Genomic DNA, 19,382 nt, shown 5'->3' with positions numbered 1-19,382 from the left:
TCTACAGCAAGTCTTGGAAGGATCATGTTGAACATGTTGACAGGGTGCTACAACTATTGGAGGAGAAACAATTATATGCAAAAAGATCCAAATGTTTCTTTGGAGTACAAGAGGTGGAATATCTGGGTCATATTGTATCTCATGAAGGAGTTAAGGTAGACCCTAGAAAAATTAAAGCCATTAAGGAATGGAAAATCCCCACATCCATAAAGCATCTGCGAGGATTTCTTGGGTTGACAGGGTATTATCGCAAGTTTGTTAAGAATTATGGGAGAATAGCAGCACCTCTAACAACATTATTGAAGAAAGATGCATTTTCATGGACTCCAAAAGCAACAAAGGCCTTCGAACATCTTAAAGAGGCAATGTGCCAAGCACTGGTCTTAGCTACACCAGACTTCACAAAAACCTTTATTGTGGAATGTGATGCTTCAGGAAATGGAATTGGTGTTGCTTTAATGCAAGATGAAAGACCCATTGCTTTTGAAAGTCGTCCAATCAAGGGAAAGTTTTTACACAAAGCTATTTATGAGAAGGAAATGTTGGCAATACTCCATGCACTTAAGAAATGGTGACCCTACCTAATGGGAAGACACTTCAAGGTAAAAACGGATCATGATAGCCTTAAATACTTTTTAGAAAAAGATTATCCTCTGAAGAGCAACAAAAGTGGGTCACAAAGATGTTGGGTTATGACTTTGAAATCATCTACAAAAAAGGGAAGCAAAATGTGGTGGCAGATGCACTCTCAAGAAAGGATGAGGATGTGGAAGCATTGTTGTGTGCCATTTCTATTATCCAACCAGATTGGATAAACGAAGCAAGGGAGGAATGGAAGAATGACGAAGAAGTGTGGGCACTTATTCGAAAGTTACAACAAGATTCCAGTACGTCTGATACATTTAGCTGGCAAAATGATTCGTTATGGTACAAAGATCGCTTATACCTCTGTAAGAATTCCCAGCTAAAACAAAAGATTCTTATGGAATTGCACACTTCTCCTTAGGAGGGCACTCAGGATTTTTAAAAACTTACCACAGGGTTAAGAAGGAATTTTTTTGGGATGGCCTTAAATCAGATATTCAAAAGTTTGTGGTGGAATGTTTGGTTTGCCAACAAAATAAAGTTGAAACAATTAAGACACCAGGTCTATTACAACCTTTATCCATTCCAAGCCAACGTTGGGAGGAGGTTTCAATGGATTTTATCACAGGTTTACCCAAGTCTGAGGGAAAGAGTGTCATCATGGTGGTAGTTGACAGACTTACCAAGTATGCACACTTTTGTGCATTATCACATCCATTTAAAGCCAGTACAGTTTCTACTGCATTTATGGAAACAATTCAAAAGCTACATGGAAACCCAAAGATTATTGTAAGTGACAGAGATCCCATTTTCACTGGAAATTTTTGGACAGAATTATTTTCTTGTCTTGGTACTCAGTTAGCTCATAGCTCATCTTATCATCCTCAATCTGATGGGAAAACTGAGATAGTAAACAAATGTTTGGAAGGATATCTTCGTTGCTTTGTATCTGATAAACAGACACAATGGGTCAAATGGTTGCCTCTGGCTGAATGGTGGTATAACACTTCCTTTCATACAGCAACAAAAATGACCCCATTTATGGCACTTTATGGATATCAGCCACCATCCATCACATCATATTTAAGAGAAAATTCTAAGGTTCAAGCAGTGGAACATCACATCGAACATCAACAACAAGTCCTCCAACTCTTAAAGGATAACCTCGTGTTGGCACAGAATAGAATGAAACAACAGGCAGATCAACATCACAACGAAAGAAGTTTTGATGTAGGTGATTGGGTATTCCTATGGCTACAACCATATAAGCAAATGTCCCTCAAGCAAGCTAAGAAGGATAATAAATTATCACCAAAGTATTATGGTCCGTACAAGGTGTTGCAAAATATTGGTACTATGGCATACAAATTGGAGCTTCCTGCAGCTTCTCGATTGCACCCAGTTTTCCATGTTTCATGTTTAAAGAAGGTTATAGGCGACAAGCTCCCAGTTCAAACAATATTGCCAGAACTTGACGAGGAAGGAAAAATTATATTGGAACCAGAAGCAGTCACAGAAACAAGAACTCGACAGTTACGAAATCGATCAATTTCGGAGTATCTTATCAAGTGGAAGAACTTATCCGCTAAAGATTCCACATGGGAGGATGAAAATTTTATACAGAAGCATCCAGAACTACTCAAGCATTGAGGACAACACTTTTTTGAAGGAGAGGGGCATGTTGGGTCCCTATAATACTAGTGATTACCCCATTACTATTGTAGTTGTATCCCTTATTAATATTGTTGTGCCCCTATTGTCCCCATATTGTTATTACTGTGCCCCACAGAATCCCTCTATTGTTATTTTTGTGGCTTTATATTATTATTGTTAGGTCGGCTAGGTTATATTGTGACTCCTTAGACTCCTATATATAGAAAGGAGGTTTTTTCATTTGAATCATCCAAGAATTGTTCATTTGTGTAATGTAAAGGAGGTTGCCCCCTCGAAGAGGTTGGATTCTAAGGCGTTGATCTCTCTTTTCTATCTTTTTGTGAGTTGGTTTCATAACAGATATCCTCACAATGAAGCATTGCATAGACTCTCTTTTATTCATCTTCATATATTTATGTTGACCTTTCATGGGGATGATTTCATTCAAATTGTTGAATTCATATGTGCCAACTAGCTTATCATACATATCCTCATAATTATTCAAATTTCCAACATATGCAAGTAAATGATCTTGTAAACCATCAGCGATAATTTTCTTTACTTTTAACTCACCTTTCTTGTACTTGTTTTTGGTAGCAACGAAATTATTCCCTAGAGGCTCAGGTACTTTTCCTTATATGTATTCCCAAACATCATTTTCATTAGCTATGATTTCCAACCTAATATTCTAAGCAGCAAAGTTATATAATTCACCCAGCTTCTCATTTTCCTTGAAGTAAGAGGCTAACATCTTGACTTGATTGGATAGGCTCCTTCAACTTTTCCAAAGATTATTACTTCAACTCTTGTCTCCTTTAGGATTTTCCTTCACCTTACCTCTGATACCATGTTAATTTTACCATTGTTCTAACTTGTTTAAATTACTTAAACCCAATTCAATTCTTCAATTAGCAATCTTTCAACAATAATTAATATTTCCAATCATCAACAGTAAATGAAGATAGAACAGTAATGCAATGACAATAGGAGACAATCAACACATCAATAAGAGATAGCTTTTTTCAAATATCAAGGAAAATCCCCACAAGGGGGAAAACCCTTTGAAATTCTTCTTCTATTAGATTGTCATAAAATGTTTAGTAGAGAGTGCAATGAGCCAAAAATTATCTAACAAAATCAACCAAAGAATATCCAAGATATGAGCCCAGCAATAATACTGATAAGAGTAACATTCAAGCCTGCGATCAATTGTTCAAATATGTGGTAAATTATAAATAGAAACCCTAAGTCTCGTCTGCATGGATCAAGTGTTCATGCATGCAGCTGAAGCATTTAGATCACACGAAGCAAGTGTTCATGTCTGTAGTTGAAGTTTTCTGACAACATGGATAGGCTAGTATGCGTATGACTATAGCCAAAAAATTCCAATGACAACCCTATGGCTACAAACCAAACCCCTAATCCACAAGTGCAAGATTCAAACCCTGCAATTTCATACTTGTATGAACCAACTTCAAACCTGTGTGGGCCAATCCAAAGAAGAGAGAAAAAGAAAATGGTTCATGATGATTTCCAAATGAGGGTCACTTGACTTGTATTTATAGGCGTTGGAGGAGAGACAATTTGTCCTCTAGTATGACCTAAACAAATGTCATATTGTGGGCTTCTTACCAAACATACACTTTCCCTTGTCTGAATCTAGTGCTTCAAAGGTCGAAATTGGTCCTCTAAGGAAGAGGAATCTAGTCCAATGGTTGGAATTTGTCAATGAGCTTCCAAATTAACAATATGTGTATCGATCACATCTCTTCTTAGAGAGAAGCTACCACCATTTGAGTAAGTTTGTTTCCTACTACATTTACATTTTTAGCACATTCCATTTATTAATAGAAGTCAAGTTTTACTGTATATTTGTGTTTTTGTTATAAATTTGTATTTCATTTTGTTCCCTTCATAAATATGGATCAATGGTATTAGAGTGCTCTAATCTTTATCATTTTTTCTATGCACGTCCCCAACAAGGTTAGGGTGTAACGAGTTAGGACTCGAACTACTTGAGCATTTGCAAGATCATCCTCTCTAACCCCATTGACCTCCCATGGTGGAAGAAAAGAGAGACTAATAGGAGATCCTATTAAACTATTTCTCTAGGAAGCCCCTACACAACAAAGGTAAGAGATCATGGATAATTTTTCCCATATCCTTTGACGGTTGCCAACGACGAATGCATCTTGGTCAAGTGGCCACTTTGGAGGGATCACCTCCTTCAAGGTATAAGTTAGTTTCGATATTACTACATTTTAAGGCCACATAGATGTGGATGCTCTAGACAAATGGTTAAATCTACTAAAACAATATTTTTTATCCATACTTTTTCTATTAGAGAAAATATTACCTTTTCGCTCCTTAAGGCTCTCCCCCATGTCAAGGATTGGTGAGAAACTTATTATGAGAAAAAGGTCATATAAGAATCCACATTTTTTTAATTGTACCCACATTAGGGGAATTTTGAGGTCTAAAATGGGCCTCCTAAGGAAAAAAATAAAATAATAGTTAAAATAATAAAGTAAGAGTTACAAAATTTTAAAGAAAAATAAAGGAAACTACTTTTTTATTATATTTTTTGTTTATCTTCTTATAGGTTTACTCAAATGTCAAGTGTAGAAACCCTTTGGATGCATAATTAAATTCTGTATCCAACACATAACCACTTAAAATACTTTTGAGTAGACCCACATAAAAAAAGTTGAAAATATACGAATAATACATGTTCATACCCTTTTTTCTTCAATTTTTTTCGATGTGGGTTTACTTAGAAGTACGTAGAATGGGTACTCGTTGGAAGTGTAATTTAATTTTTCATCCAAAGTGTGTCTACACTTAACATTTGAGTAAGACTATAAGGAGATAAGCCAAAAATACAATTAAAAAAATAGTTTTCTTTTCCCACCAAAATATTTATCCTTGGGGATGACATCATCATCTTGAATTCTATTGGTTCTTTTAAATTAATTTTGTTAGTACATTTTTTAGGCCCACTTTTTACCTCAAAACTCCCCTATTGGTTACGGCTCCTTCAAGGATGTTATTAAGGAACAATATTATCTTGTTGGAAGTTACGAAGGCCAGTACATGAAATAGACCACACTGTGGTAAGAGAGGGACCAAGTAGTGCCAATGTTCACAAATATCTTCTATACCTTGCATACCAAGTTGGGTATCAAATATTTTGAGCCACATTTTGTGCTCAAGTATTGCAGCGATATGCACAAATATATCCAGATATATATGGAGTTTCTGGACTTCTCCTCACCATGCACAACATACTAATATGCTATCAAAATCAAGTAGAAATTTAAATAGCAGACCTTGTGAGTTTATATCAGAAAATTCCTCACAGCATAAGTAGGGCAAAGGCAACCCCAACCAGTAGAAAAAAGGAAAGCACTAGGATGGACCACCCTAGAATAACCCATCTAAGATGAAAGCAAAGAAGGGTAATAAGAAGATGAAGAATGACATAGGAAAGTGGTGTGATTTCCATAAGATCCATTGGAATAACATTGATGAATGCCACTTAAAGAAATCATTGGTGGTCAAGCTAAAAGCCTTAGATATCGATGGAGGTTCTAACTCTAAATTAGATCTAGACAACGAGAAGTAGGAAATTGATGCAAAACCCAATGCCACCATATCTATCACCAAGGTCCAACCAAGTGAACCCGAAGAACCATAGGAATATGAACACCCTTTTTCCTCATAGATGTGGGTGAACAATGCTTTGCTCAACTTCATTGCTAATAGTAGAAGTCGCAAGAACCTCATCTCATTAGAGGTCATCAAGCAATTGGGCCTTCCAACAACACCAAATCCACATTGATACACCATCGAGTGTTCCACCAAGGGAAAGATCTCCACGTCATCCAATAGTGTTGCCTTCCCTATGGAATCAAGCCCTTCAAGGATGAGGTATTGTGTGATATTTTCCCCTTTGACATTTTTGGTGGTTTTTTAGGTCAACCATACTTGTGGAAGTGTCATGTTGTATAACATTCTAGACCTCATAGTGTTATTATTACTTTGGGTATACAATTATATAAGATAGAAGAGGTAGCTCCTTCTATTTCCATTTATTTGATCTCCACTAAGGAATGTAGGAAGGTCACCTCCCAAATTGAGAAATTTGTGTTCTTCTTGATTTTCTCTCAAAGTGAGAAAAATGTCATTTCTACATCCATGGAATCCATACAATGCCTCTCCATGCAGTAGAAGAAAGTGAAAAATATCATGGAAGAATACAAAGAAATATTCTCCTCATTCGTTGGGGTACCTCTACACTGTTAGGCCAAGCATTCAATTGATCTAACCCTAAGTGCACCTCCACCCAATGGGTCAATTTATAATCACTCTATTTTGAAAAATGAAGAAATCAAACACAAGATCAAAGAACTGATCCAAAAAGCTAAAAACTAAACAATCTCCTCACCCTGCAGTAGCTAAATTGTACTCATGTAGAAGATATATGGGACCTCACGATTCTATTATTGATTATAGGTCCCTAAACAAAATCACAGGAAAGAACCAGTACCCAATTCCCGAAATTAACAAACTTCTTGACCATCTCAAGCGGGCCAAGTACTTCAGTAATATTGATTTGAAGTATGGATACCATTAGGTCCCAATAGAACAAACTGATAAATGAAAGATATTTTTCAAGTCCAAAGAAAGTATTTTTGAATGGCTAACCATGCCCTTTGGTTTAACGAATGACCCAGCAAATTTTATGAGGCTGGTGGATGATATCTTGCAGATTTTCACCAATTATTTTCTGGAGGTATATCTAGATGATATCCTCTTATTCAATAAGAGTTTGGAAGAACCCTTGTAGCATATTTAACAGGTCCTCCAAACTCTATGGAAACACAAGCTATATGCTAACTTGGAAAAATGCTCCTTTGGCATGAACAAGGTCTAAAACCTAGGTAGCATTCTTTATAAGCATGGTGTGCATGCAGATCCAACGAAGATTTAGGTCATTTGGGACTAACTAGCCCTAACCACATTAACTGAGCTTTAGATTTTCTTAAGAATTTCTAACTTCTGTTGCGAGTACATGTTGGAACTCTCCCATATTGCATAGGTACTTAGCCAAGTGAAAACGGGTGGTGGAAAATAAAAAGTCATGCGGGGTAGGTCATAAAAGAAATATTTTTATGATATAAAACACCACATATCCTTATCCCCAAATCTCTCCTTGATATACAATAATATTTTGAGATTAAGACAAATACTTCAAACTGTGTTATGGGAATAGTTCTCACTCAACACAGTAATCTCGTGGTCTACCATAGTTAAACAAATTTAGATGTCATCTATAGATTCCCCACGTTTGACAAAAAAATTCACTCCATTATACAAGCTTTGCGCTAAAGGAAGAATTACATTATGGACAAGGAGACAATCATCCACACTTATCACAAGCCTCTACAATTAATGCAAACACAAGGAAAATTATAGAATGACCACCATTAAAAGTGGCCCACATATTTGCAATAGTTTCATCTCAATATCAAATATAAGATAGGGAGCATCAATCATATCATTGATTTCCTTATTCGACCTCCTGTTGTATAACTAACCATAGTTCTACACATCTATGGACATCAGGCCTCCGAGTGGAACCAACTCTATGGGAGAAATCTTGACTTCACTATCACCTACTAGATGTTGAGCATAGGCACAACCATTATTGACATTCATATTCAAGATGGACTATTATGCCATATAAGCCATCTCTGTGTTCCTTCAAGTGAGCATGCAAATATGATTTAGGAAGCTTATTATAGTTAGATGGTGGGACACTTTGGCATGGAAAAGAAAATGGCCATGCTACTGATCAGCAGCTCAAGACCAAGTGTCGAAAAATGCTCAAAACTGAAAGTGATTAGAATTGGTTCAAACCTGAATGACCGGATAGATCTCGTCTTCCTGATTCGAGCACGACAAACGGTTCGAAAAATGGTCTCCGTATGCAGAAGTTATGCCAATTTGAAAATCGCCCAATAACCCTTAATTTTGAATTTTTTTAAAAAATTAAAATAAAATATTCCAAAGAATATTCTACAAAATATTCCCAAAATATTTTGTTGGGGAAACCAATGAAAGGGTGCCACGTGGCAAGCCTAGAGGCCGACACATGGCCTCAAGTTGGACGAAGTTTGGGCATATAAAATTTTGGTCTCGATCGGTGGGTCAAACCCATGACCTACCAACTAACAATGCTGCGACTTACCGTTACACCACAATTGTTAAGGCTTCGAGCCAACCATATTATAAAGTTTGAAAATGGTTTATGGTGGGCGCAAAAGGGGGCCAGCTCCCTCTCCACATAACTGTGGCCTGGGAACCTTGGCCCAAAACCCTCCAGTGGTTAACACGGCAGTTAAACTCAACGGTTAGCAAGGCGGTCATATGTCGGCGGAGATCATGGTCCAACTGATCGTTAAACAAGCAGCTTGGCATGAAATCTGATGCCACCCACCACGTCTGCCAAAACCAGTCACATGCAGCGGGTTTACTGACCGTTAGCTCCGGTGGTCACAGCCCAACTAGTGGGATTTTTGGCGGTGGCACCAAATTTGGTGGTCCCGCCAACTTTGGTGGCCTTAACTACCTGAAAAATTTAGTTAACTGAAGTCAATTCAGGGCTAAACAGGCAGTGGAGTAAATGAGCCATAACTTTGGCTAGAAAAGGCCTTTTGAGACGAATTGTTTTTCGATTTTGGGTCTCTTTGACATGCTGAAGCCGTTGGCATAGGTTTCACAGCAAACAACAGTCATATTCAGGTTTTTTTGCTTCAAGGAAGTTCCACGAGCCACAAGGGCCTATTCTGTGTTGGAGATGCATTGGGATGCATGCAGCCATTGAATGTGAAACGAAGGTCATTCCTAATTGTATTCAGTGTTCTGAGTCCATTTCTACAGCTCTTTTTTCCTGTTGGGGCATTCTTCACCTCGAATTTCTTCAGGGAAGCTTTCAGGGCCACTAGGGCCATTTCAGTGCTTGAGTTGTTTGGGGGTTGTATTCATCCATTTTCGGTGATTCAAAAGCCTACTTTTGTTGTCTTCAACCTTCTAAGTCCATTGGTAGAGGTTTCAGAACCATTGGAGGTCATATTCACCTCGAAGTTCTTCATAGAATTTCAAAGGGCCACTAGGGCCATTTGGAGAAAGCACTGTTTAAGGTACAATTTCACTGTTTAGAGCTTGGGGAAGAGCATTCTAAGCTATTTCCTATCTTCTGATTCTGTTTCTACCATCAGATTTTCCTTTAGAGGCACTGATTTACTTGTATTAACATTTACATCTTTCTTAATACAAGAGGACAAGCCCATTTTGGGAGGCTTGGTCCAGCAGATGTAGCCCAGGAGAGGTGAACTGCTTCATCATCTTTGTGTCATTATTTGCTAAAGATTTCATGCTAAACAAATATGATATAATGTGTTAAACATCAAATTTACATAACTTGCCTTCACACATAAACACCTAAACAGCTCCTCAAACTTATTTGTTTTATTCCGCAAGACATCAAGCTTCAAGCATGAGTATTTTAATGACATCTGAGTGTTTACTTCTATTATTTCTTTAGGTAGAGCCTGTAGAGGGCCAGGTAGCCTCTGGATCTCATCCTCTCTTTAGAGGTGACATATCTGGTAAATGCCCCTATAGTCTATCTCTGTATTAGAAATAAGAAGTTCTCACATTTTCAGAGTTAACCTTGGAGTTGTTTGCACATTTAAAATTATTGGAAATGGATACCTTGCACCCTTTATTCAAGTACATTCCATTTTCAAATCAGATGGTATCAAAGTAGGTTTTTGTTGTTTATATGCTCTAGGAAAAGCTATATAAACTATAGACAGAGTCTAAAGCGAGCCAGGAAGCCTTCGAACCGCTTTTGTTATACAATTGCGTAGTAGATAAATACTACTTCAGTCAATCTCTGGTTTAGTTTATTTTTGGAGCATTTGTGCAATCAACCTTGACTGTTTTACTATGTGCATGAGTTTGCTTGAGCTCATTTTGGGATAGTTGGTGTTAACCCTCTCCAAGAGTTGAAGGCATTTGGTCAATAGCTTGTCATTGTTGAAAGCTTTGAGAACCCTGTTTGAAGTTCCTTTTGTTATTTGACCATTTACATGATGTCAATTTCTAAACTGCAAGTGAAGTTTCTTCCTTCACGAAACTCTTCAGTGATGACATGAAAGAAGAGTTCATTAAGGTGAAGGACATGGTGTAGATCCTGTTTGAGGATAGAAGAGAAAGCACGGAGCTGCGTGAGAAATTGTTGGCCATGCAGCAGGAGAAGGAAGAAATTCTTCAAAGATTGCAAGATATGGATTTGTAGCTTCATCAAGCCCAAGAGGATTTGACCAAGAACATGCGTGAGAAAGAGGTAATCCATTCTGATTTGTCTTTAATTTCCTCTTTAGAAATATGTGTGGGATCTTTCGAAAAGCATACAAGGGGAGTAGGATCCAAGTTAATGATTAGGATGGGTTATGAAGGCAAAGGATTAGGAAAGCATGTACAAGGCATGATTGAACCCATTTCTTTTGAGGAACGACCCAAGAATCTTGGACTTGGTTATGTGTAATCTAATGGCGAAGACTCAAAAGCCATGAATACTTGTGAGGCTAATTCAAAGAGAACTTTTGTTCCAATTTCCATGAGGCAAATATGTCAAAGTTGTTTCAAAGATGATTGCCATTACTTTAAGCCTTTGTTGCAGCAAGAAGATGGTAGACATGCAGCTTATGGCAAGCATGCAATTTTAGGCAGTTTTCAAGACAATAACGATGATGTTAGTTTGCAATTGAAAGCTGGAGCCTCTACTAGTTCATCTCCTCATGGAGGCAAAAAGGATGAACATGCAAAGCAGCACAAGAGGTATACATCTTCTCATGATCAATTTGATTGTGTTTCTGCAAGGCATGAAAATTTTACATGCTTTAATGGAAGAAAGATTTCTTGTACATATTGTGGTCAATTTAACCATCATGTTTCGAGATGTTGGATGAGGAAGAAAGCACACAGGAAGCAGATGAAGCAAAGACTACCTTCCAAAAAGGTGCATAAGATTTGAACTTTTTGCCAAAAGAGGGGACATGTTGTCTCTCATTGTTGGACTTTACATCTAACTCGTCATCCCACACACATGCAGTAAGAGGACAAAAATATTGGTGAAGGTGAAACCACAGATGCCATTATTGATGTGAAAAGGGAAGTTTCACATGAGGAAGAATTGCAACAGCAAAAATCGCCATGGAAGTGGCTTGGTGAGAAGTGGATGGACTTCTTGACATAGTAAGACGTACTCCTTTTGTACATATACAAACTTTGGATGTATGCATGTTTTTTATGTTGTTGCAAAATTTCACCATGGAGGTAAAAGATGAGTATGGTACTCACTATTATTGCAGCAATGTCTTTCATTTCAGCTCTTTGTCACCCACATGTTGTTTTTTGGGTTGATGTACTTGTTGGTCTTTGAAAAAAAGAGTTGAAGTTGCACCTGTACATAGAGGTTGTAGGTGTATTTGTCGAACTGTATATAGTTCATTGTACATGATACATGCATATGTGGTTGTAAATGTATCTTGTTGTTGGTCGACTAGTGTCGCTTGTGAGCACACTTTTTACATTGTCGATTGTGTCACACAATGCTTATCGACTTGTGTCGATTGTGTCGCACCTTGATTATCGACTTGTGTTGATTGTGTTGCATATGTTTTGTTGACTTGTGTCGGTTGTGTACACACTTGCTACATTTATGGTTGAGTCCATTGTTCAGCACATTTCAGGTCAACTTGTCGTTGATGATTGTCTTGTTGCACAAGGTACCTTTGGTGTCATTTGGTGCAGGGAACGAAATTGGTGCAAAGCAGTGCACAATTCCATGAGCTGGAAAAGCATGCAAACAAAGAGGCCTCAAATTTCAGCATGGGTCTCTACTTGGTTCATTATGGTTTGCTTACTTTTATTGTTTGTGAACAGAACCATTGTACTTCTTTTTGAGAAGTTTTTGCAGCACGTATCCCAAGATTTTGGGATGAGCATTTGCATTACTTTCAACATGCTACAGCTGGTACAAGCATTCTTCTACAACTACTTCATTTTTGGAAGTTTGTTGTGGGTATTGGCCTAAGTCACCTTCAGTTTTCCTTCTGGAGAAGGAGGTGCCATTGATGGGCATAGTGACAGTTGGCAAGCCCGCATGTTCAGTGGAAGATTTCAGCTCATACATCAGCAAGTGTCATTGCTGGTTTCTGCAATTTTCAGATTTGTCTGGCAAGAAAACTTGGTCGGGATTCGACAAGTACTTGGCTTATTCAGCAAAAATTCACCATGATGACAATTGGCAAGGCAGGAGATTTGGGTTATTTTTCTGCTCATTTGGTTGAACAGAAGAGGATTTATTTGTTCTTTCATTTGCTATACAATTCAGTTCAGAGTTTTCAGTAAGCTTTTGGGGACCAAAAGCCTCTCATTTCGGAGGTGTGATCAGGAGCTCAAGACCAAGTGTCAAAAAATGCTCAAAAATGAAAGTGCTTAGAACTAGTTCGAACCTAAACAACTGGATAGATCTTTTCTTCCTGATTTCGGTGCCATGAATGATTCGAAAAATGGTCTCTGTATGCAGAAGTTATGCCAATTTGAAAATCACCCAATAACCCTTAATTTTGATTTTTTTTTTTAATTTAAAATAGAATATTCCAGAGAATATTACTTAGAATATTCTAGGGAATATTCTACAAAATATTCCTGAAATATTCTCAGAATATTCTATTGGGGCAACCAATGAAAGGGTGCCACGTGGCAAGCCCAAAGGCTACCACGTGGCCCCAAGCTGGACAAAGTTTAGACATATAAAATTTTGGTGTGGATCGGTGGGTCAAACCCATGACCTATCGACTAACAGTGCTGCAACTTACTATTACACCATAGGGGCGGGGCTTGTTAAGGCTTCGGGCCAACCATATTATAAAGTTTGAAAATGGTTTATGGTGGGCCCAAAAGGGGGATAGCCCCCTCTCCACATAACCGTGGCCCGAGAACCTTGGCCCAAATCCCTCCAGCGGTTAACGCTGCAGTTAAACTCAATGGTCAGCAAGGCGGTCATATGTCAGCAGAGATCATGGTCCAATTGACCGTTAAACAAGCAGTTTGGCACGAAATCCGATGCCACCCACCACGTCCGCCAAAAACGGTCACATGCAGCGGGTTTACTGACCATTAGCTCCAGCGGTCATGGCCCAACTGGTGGGATTTTTTGCGGTGGTGCCAAATTTGGCAATCTCGCCAACTTTGGCTGCCTTCACTGCCCGACAAGTTTAGTTAACTGGAGTCAATTCAGGGCCAAACACGGAGTGGAGTAAATGAGCCATAACTTTGGCTAGGAAAGGCCTTTTGAGATGAAATTTTTTTTTGATTTTGGGTCTCTTCAACATGCTAAAGCCATTGGCACAGGTTTCATAGCCAACAGAGGTCATCTTCAGGTGTTTTTGCTTCGGGGAAGTTCCAGGAGCCACTAGGTCCTGTTCAGTGTTAGAGCTGCATTGGGATGTGTGCAGCCATTGAATGTGAAACGAAGGTCATTCCTGATTTTATTCAGTGTTCTCAGTCCATTTCTACAGCTCTTTTTGCCTGTTGAGGCATTCTTCACCTCGAATTTCTTCAGGGAAGCTTTCAGGGCCATTCCAGTGCTTGAGCTATTTGGGGGCTATATTCATCTGTTTTCGGTGATTCAAAAGCCTACTTCTGCTGTCTTCGACCTTCTGAGTCCATTGGAATAGGTTTCAGAACCATTGGAGGTCATCTTCACCTCGAATTTCTTCATATAAGTTCAAAGGGCCACTAGGGCCATTTGGAGAAAGTACTGTTTAAGGTACAATTTCACTGTTTAAAGCTTGGGGAAGAGAATTCTTAGTTGTTTCCTATCTTATGATTCTATTTGTACCATCAGATTTGTCTTTAGAGGCACTTATTTACTTGTATTAGCCTTTGCAGCTTTCTTAATACAAGAGGACAAGCCCATTTTGGGAGGCTTGGTCTAGCAGATGTAGCCCAGGAGGGGTGAACTGCTTCATCATCTTTGTGTCATTATTTGTTGAAGATTTCATGCTAAACAAATATGATATAATGTGTTAAACAACAAATTTAAATAACTTGCCTTCACACATAAACACCTAAACAGCTGCTCAAACTTATTTGTTTTATTCCGCAAGACATCAAGCTTCAAGCATGAGTATTTTAATGACATCTGAGTGTTTACTTCTATTATTTCTTTAGGCAGAGCCTGTAGAGGGCCAGGTAGCCTCTGGATCTCATCCTCTCTTTAGAGGTGACATATCCGGTAAATGCCCCTACAGTCTATCTCTGTATTAGAAATAAGAAGTTCTCACATTTTCAGAGTTAACCTTGGAGTTGTTTGCACATTTAAAATTATTCGAAATGGATACCTTGCACCCTCTATTCAAGTACATTCCATTTTCAGATCAGCTACAAAAGTATTGCTATTGATTGAAAATTGACAAGCTGTCAGCAAGCATATCAATTCATGCACTTATTGTGCCATTTCCAAACTAGACATTAAGAACCAAGGTCTGTACACCCCTCTTCTTAATCCTGGCATGTCCTGGGAATCTATCTCGATGGACTACATGTCTAGTCTTCCCTCAACGAAGCACTGTAATGACCCTGTCTTCATGGTTGTTGATCGGTTTTCTAAGATGGTTATTATGATAAGTTGCAAGAAGAATATCATAGCGTAGGTCACTGCCAAAATATTCTTCGAACATGTGTCGGTACATTTTTGGATACCATAGACCATCATATCAGATTGAGATAGTAGGTTCCTAAGCACATTTTCATTGAGCCTCTAGCCTTGTAGGGACCCAAGCTCATCAAATCCACTTCCTCCCACCCTAAGATGATGGCCATGAAAAGGTCGTCAATAGGATGAACATGCATATATTTCACATGTACAACTTCAACCTTTTGCGAACATGGGATGAAAGTATCCCATATGTTTAACATATATACAACAAAACCCTCCATAACTTGACTAGCCATGGCCCCTTTGAGGTGGGCCTAGGATTTCAACCATTAGGTCCTACTGATGTAGCACTACCCCTTGCGTCCACCTAGAAGGAATATTCCCATGCTCACTTTGAGGCCAGCAAAGCCACCAAATTCATTGAACAAACTCAACACATACATCAATAAGTCCATGGTATTTTACAGAAATCCAATACCAAGTACAAGCAACAACATGATCAACACAAGGTGCGACAAAAATTTTAGGTGGGAGACAAGGTTTGGTTGCATTTGTAGAAAGTACACCTTATAAGACCCCATCAAAGCTTCATCCACTTTTCTATGGAACTCACACCATCATCAAGGTTACGGGTGACAATTCTTTTGAGCTATGTATGCCCCCTTTTATTGGTTGACACCTAGTGTTCAATGTGGACCTCCTTTGGCCTTACTTTCCACAAGTATTGGACACGTCAAAGATACCAAATCAATTGACACTATCAAAGCTCAACCCCAACGACATGGAATAGGTAAACATTGATTAGATTATGGAAACATAGGTTAAGGGCACTAACCAATAGAGGATCCATATTTATCGGTTTGTCAAAGTAGGGCAACTCATGAACGAGGGCAAGTGGCTCACCTAGGCCCAAGTTCAGCAAAAGTTTCCCAATCTGAATGGGGAAATCAAAGAAATGGAGAAATTTTCTTCCTAATGGGGGGAGGACTGATCTAGGTGAATATTAATGGATAGCCACCTATTCCACTTTATCAAAGCACAACCCTCCATCTTGGCAGTTGTTTTACATTATTTTGGATATTGAACTTTTGAGGCCATTTTGAGGCCCTAAAAGACAATTTTTTGATGTTGGATGGGCCTAGGAAATAGTCATAGGATGAACCTAGACCCAGTTAGAATGTGTAGTTCTAAGCTAAACCTTTCCAATTGGCTACCAAGCACACAAAATAGAGATTTTATGCAAACGTTATGATCCCAAGAATTTGATGTACCAACCAACCCAATCAGGGCCACAAACCTTTTGGTGTTCCATCTCCTAAGATTACGTTTTTTAAAGTTTAGGGTTTCCTCATTGCTTCTTTATGTTAAAAAGGGCCTTTTAGCCTCATTGTAATGTCATATGGAGAATGCACGTAGCCTTCACATATTTTCTCAAAGATAAGCTACCACCATTCGAGGAAGTTTGTTTCATTCCACAATTTATAGTTTAACACATTCCATTTATTAATAGAAGTTAATATTTACTATATCTTTGTGTTTTCGTTATAAATATGTATTTCATTTTGTCCCTGCATAATCCAAGAAGAACTTATAGAGAAATATTTAGTTTCTAATAAAATAACATTAGTTCAACAAATTTCATGCTATTGAAGAGTAGAGTCAAAGTGTTGCCGCAAATAAGTTCTAAACAGATCAACCTCCAACTCATCCAACATTCATGGAGGAAATTCTTGCAGAAATACTTCTAAGGGAGAAGATAACACTACAAAATGAGAAGCTTATTGAAGATTCAATGTTATAGACTAAATGATATTTATATGAAAAACACAATTGAAGAACGTTCGAGTTGTTTAGGCCCAAAGCAAGGCACACTTTCTTGTTTTTCCCATTCAGGAAAAACACATTGAGGAAAAATCTTTAGAACAACATGAAGTAAAAGATTCTCAAATTGAGAAAATTTCATCAATTGAAACAGACCTCAGCCTAGAACTTAACACTCCTTCAAAGGATGCTCAGATTGAAAATCCTTGTGAACAAGAAAGTATTGTTATCCTAGGATTTATTTCAAAGACCTTATATCTTTATCTCTTAGGGTTTCATCCCCAAATCTAATTCATGTTGATTCTCTGACACCGATAGAAGAAGAGTATATATCTTCTCATGACTACTCTTTAACAATAGAAAGAGAACAATTGTTAAAGGTAGGCCTACAATGAAGAGGACTAATCAAAGAGAAGAACCTCATGCTCAACAAATGATTAATATTTGGGATGTGCCTCGTAACATAGTAATGAATAGTTTTCAAAAGAAATTGTGACAAACATTAAGAAAATAAGATTGTTGAACTTGAAACTCTTTTAGGCCAACAAAAATCATAGTTTGAAGAACAATTGCACCAAAAATTTGTTGAATTACAATAGCAACATCAAAAGAAAAGAGGATATTTAGAGAGATTGAAATATGAAATGTAGAAAATTCAATAGGTTTCCATTGCTACCATTACACAAAAATATGATCATATTGAGAAACTAAAGGTACAAGTCAAATAAATTCAAATGGATAAAATTGATATCAATGTTTTGAAAGAAGTAACTCTCAAGGCTAATGAACAACTTAAGTTTTTTCAAGAAGAGTTTTATCAGAATTTGAATTTAATTCAATTTTAGTAGAGTTTATTAAATAACTTTTCTCAATCCATCTCTAAGAATTTAACTAAGAATACACAGGTGCAAAATAGTTTCAGAAAATTAATTTCATGGAAATCTAGGCATAATATGGCTCTAGTTATCCTACTAAGATCATAGAGGGTCACTAGCTAAAAAACATAATCGCCTTAGACAACCAGGAAAAGAATCTTAATCGGTCTCAAAATCTAGTCAACAATGCTCAAAAGGACTACTCTATGATAATTGATGGGGTTATGGACTTGATGTTAGGCCCCTATACTACTAGTGTAACCCCTTATTGTTATTATTACAACCCACTTATTATATTGATGTACCCATGTAGTGCCCATATTGTTACTATTGTGCCCGATAGAAGCCCACTATTATTATTATTGTGCCCTTACATTATTATTGTTATGTCGGCTCTGATTATGTTATGACCCCTTAGACTCCTATATATAGAAAGGAGGTATTTTCATTTTGTATCATCCAAGAATTGTTCATTTATGTAATGTAAAGGAGGTTTCCCCCTCAAAGAGGTTGAATTTTAAGGCGTTGATATATCTTTTCTATCTTTTTCTTGAGCTGGTTTCATAACATTTGGTTTCAGAGCTTTGGATTCTAGGGTTTTGTTGCTCCAAATAGGTCATCGTGGAATTTTCGCTATAACTTTTTTTCTGCGACGTTTCAAAAGCTAAAAAAAACCCATTTGATAAAAAATGGCACTAAACTGCGGGTTCGAATTTCAGAGCTTTTTGCGCTATATTTGTGGAGATATGATCTGAGGAAGTTGGTGTTTTTGAAGACTCCTGAATTAAATTCCAAACAGGTGACCTGGGGAAAATCGTCATAACTTTTTCTCTGAGCATCAGATTGAAATTTCATAAGAAGGTACAGAAAGAGGACGGACTATAGTTTCTTGTATATATTTTTCAGATCCAAAGGTTGAAACAGTGACTCGTGGCACGTCGTACAAGTTTGCTCTACTGAACTAGTCTATAATCAGGTCATCTTGGGAGATTGTGCATAACTCTTCCTTGGAGAATCCAATTTGGATCAGACTAGTGGCATTGGAAATAGGACGAAGAGAGCTACTACAAGTCGAAATTTCATAACTTAAAGATCTGAAAGTACAGAGTTACAGTCGTTTCAAGATCAAGCTCCTAAAATCAAGAAAAAGCAAGATGAGGAAGTTTGATGGCAAGGATCCGGTAAATTGGATACTTCAGATGGAGCAATATTTTGATCTACATGGTGTACCATTGTTACAAAAGGTATGTATTGCATCGTCATATTTAGAATTGGATCAATTTTTATGGTATGAAGGGCTTTGTTCTCGTAAACAACTTGTTACGTGGTCAATTTTCACAGAGGAAATGATAGCACATTATGAGGATACAAAGAGCAACACCTTCTTTAGAGAAACACCACAACAATTGGAAAGAGTAAAAGGGCTTTGTGACATAGTGGAAAGCAAAATTATGGAAACCAGGAAGCATACCCCTCACAACTATAAAGATGGAAGTGTTGTTTCTCCCAGCCTTCCACAACCTACAAGGGTTACACCACAACAATTGGAAGAAAAAAGAGAAAAGGGGCTTTGTTACAATTGTGATAGCAAATGCACTAAAGGTCATAAGTGTGCTGAGAAGAAAGTATTTTACATAGAATATGAAGAG

The 19,382-nt window shown here is 37.7% G+C and overlaps 1 pseudogene across 1 annotated transcript in view; it reads right to left on the bottom strand.

Annotated features, from left to right (window-relative positions):
* LOC149247453 (uncharacterized) overlaps nucleotides 1–19,382 on the bottom strand; it is a 95,180-nt pseudogene that overhangs the window by 62,792 nt on the left and 13,006 nt on the right. Inside the window, exon 2 of the transcript XR_016266629.1 lies at nucleotides 11,573–11,596. The product of XR_016266629.1 is annotated as an uncharacterized LOC149247453 (transcript). The remainder of the gene's footprint in view (nucleotides 1–11,572; nucleotides 11,597–19,382) is intronic.

The sequence above is a fragment of the Pinus tabuliformis genome, chromosome 7 (assembly GCF_031772625.1).
Source record: "Pinus tabuliformis cultivar Carrire ecotype Pingquan chromosome 7, CPIR1, whole genome shotgun sequence".
NCBI lineage: Eukaryota > Viridiplantae > Streptophyta > Pinopsida > Pinales > Pinaceae > Pinus > Pinus tabuliformis.
Note: the sequence above shows the minus strand (reverse complement) of the source record. Positions and strands in the feature narration are given on the sequence as shown.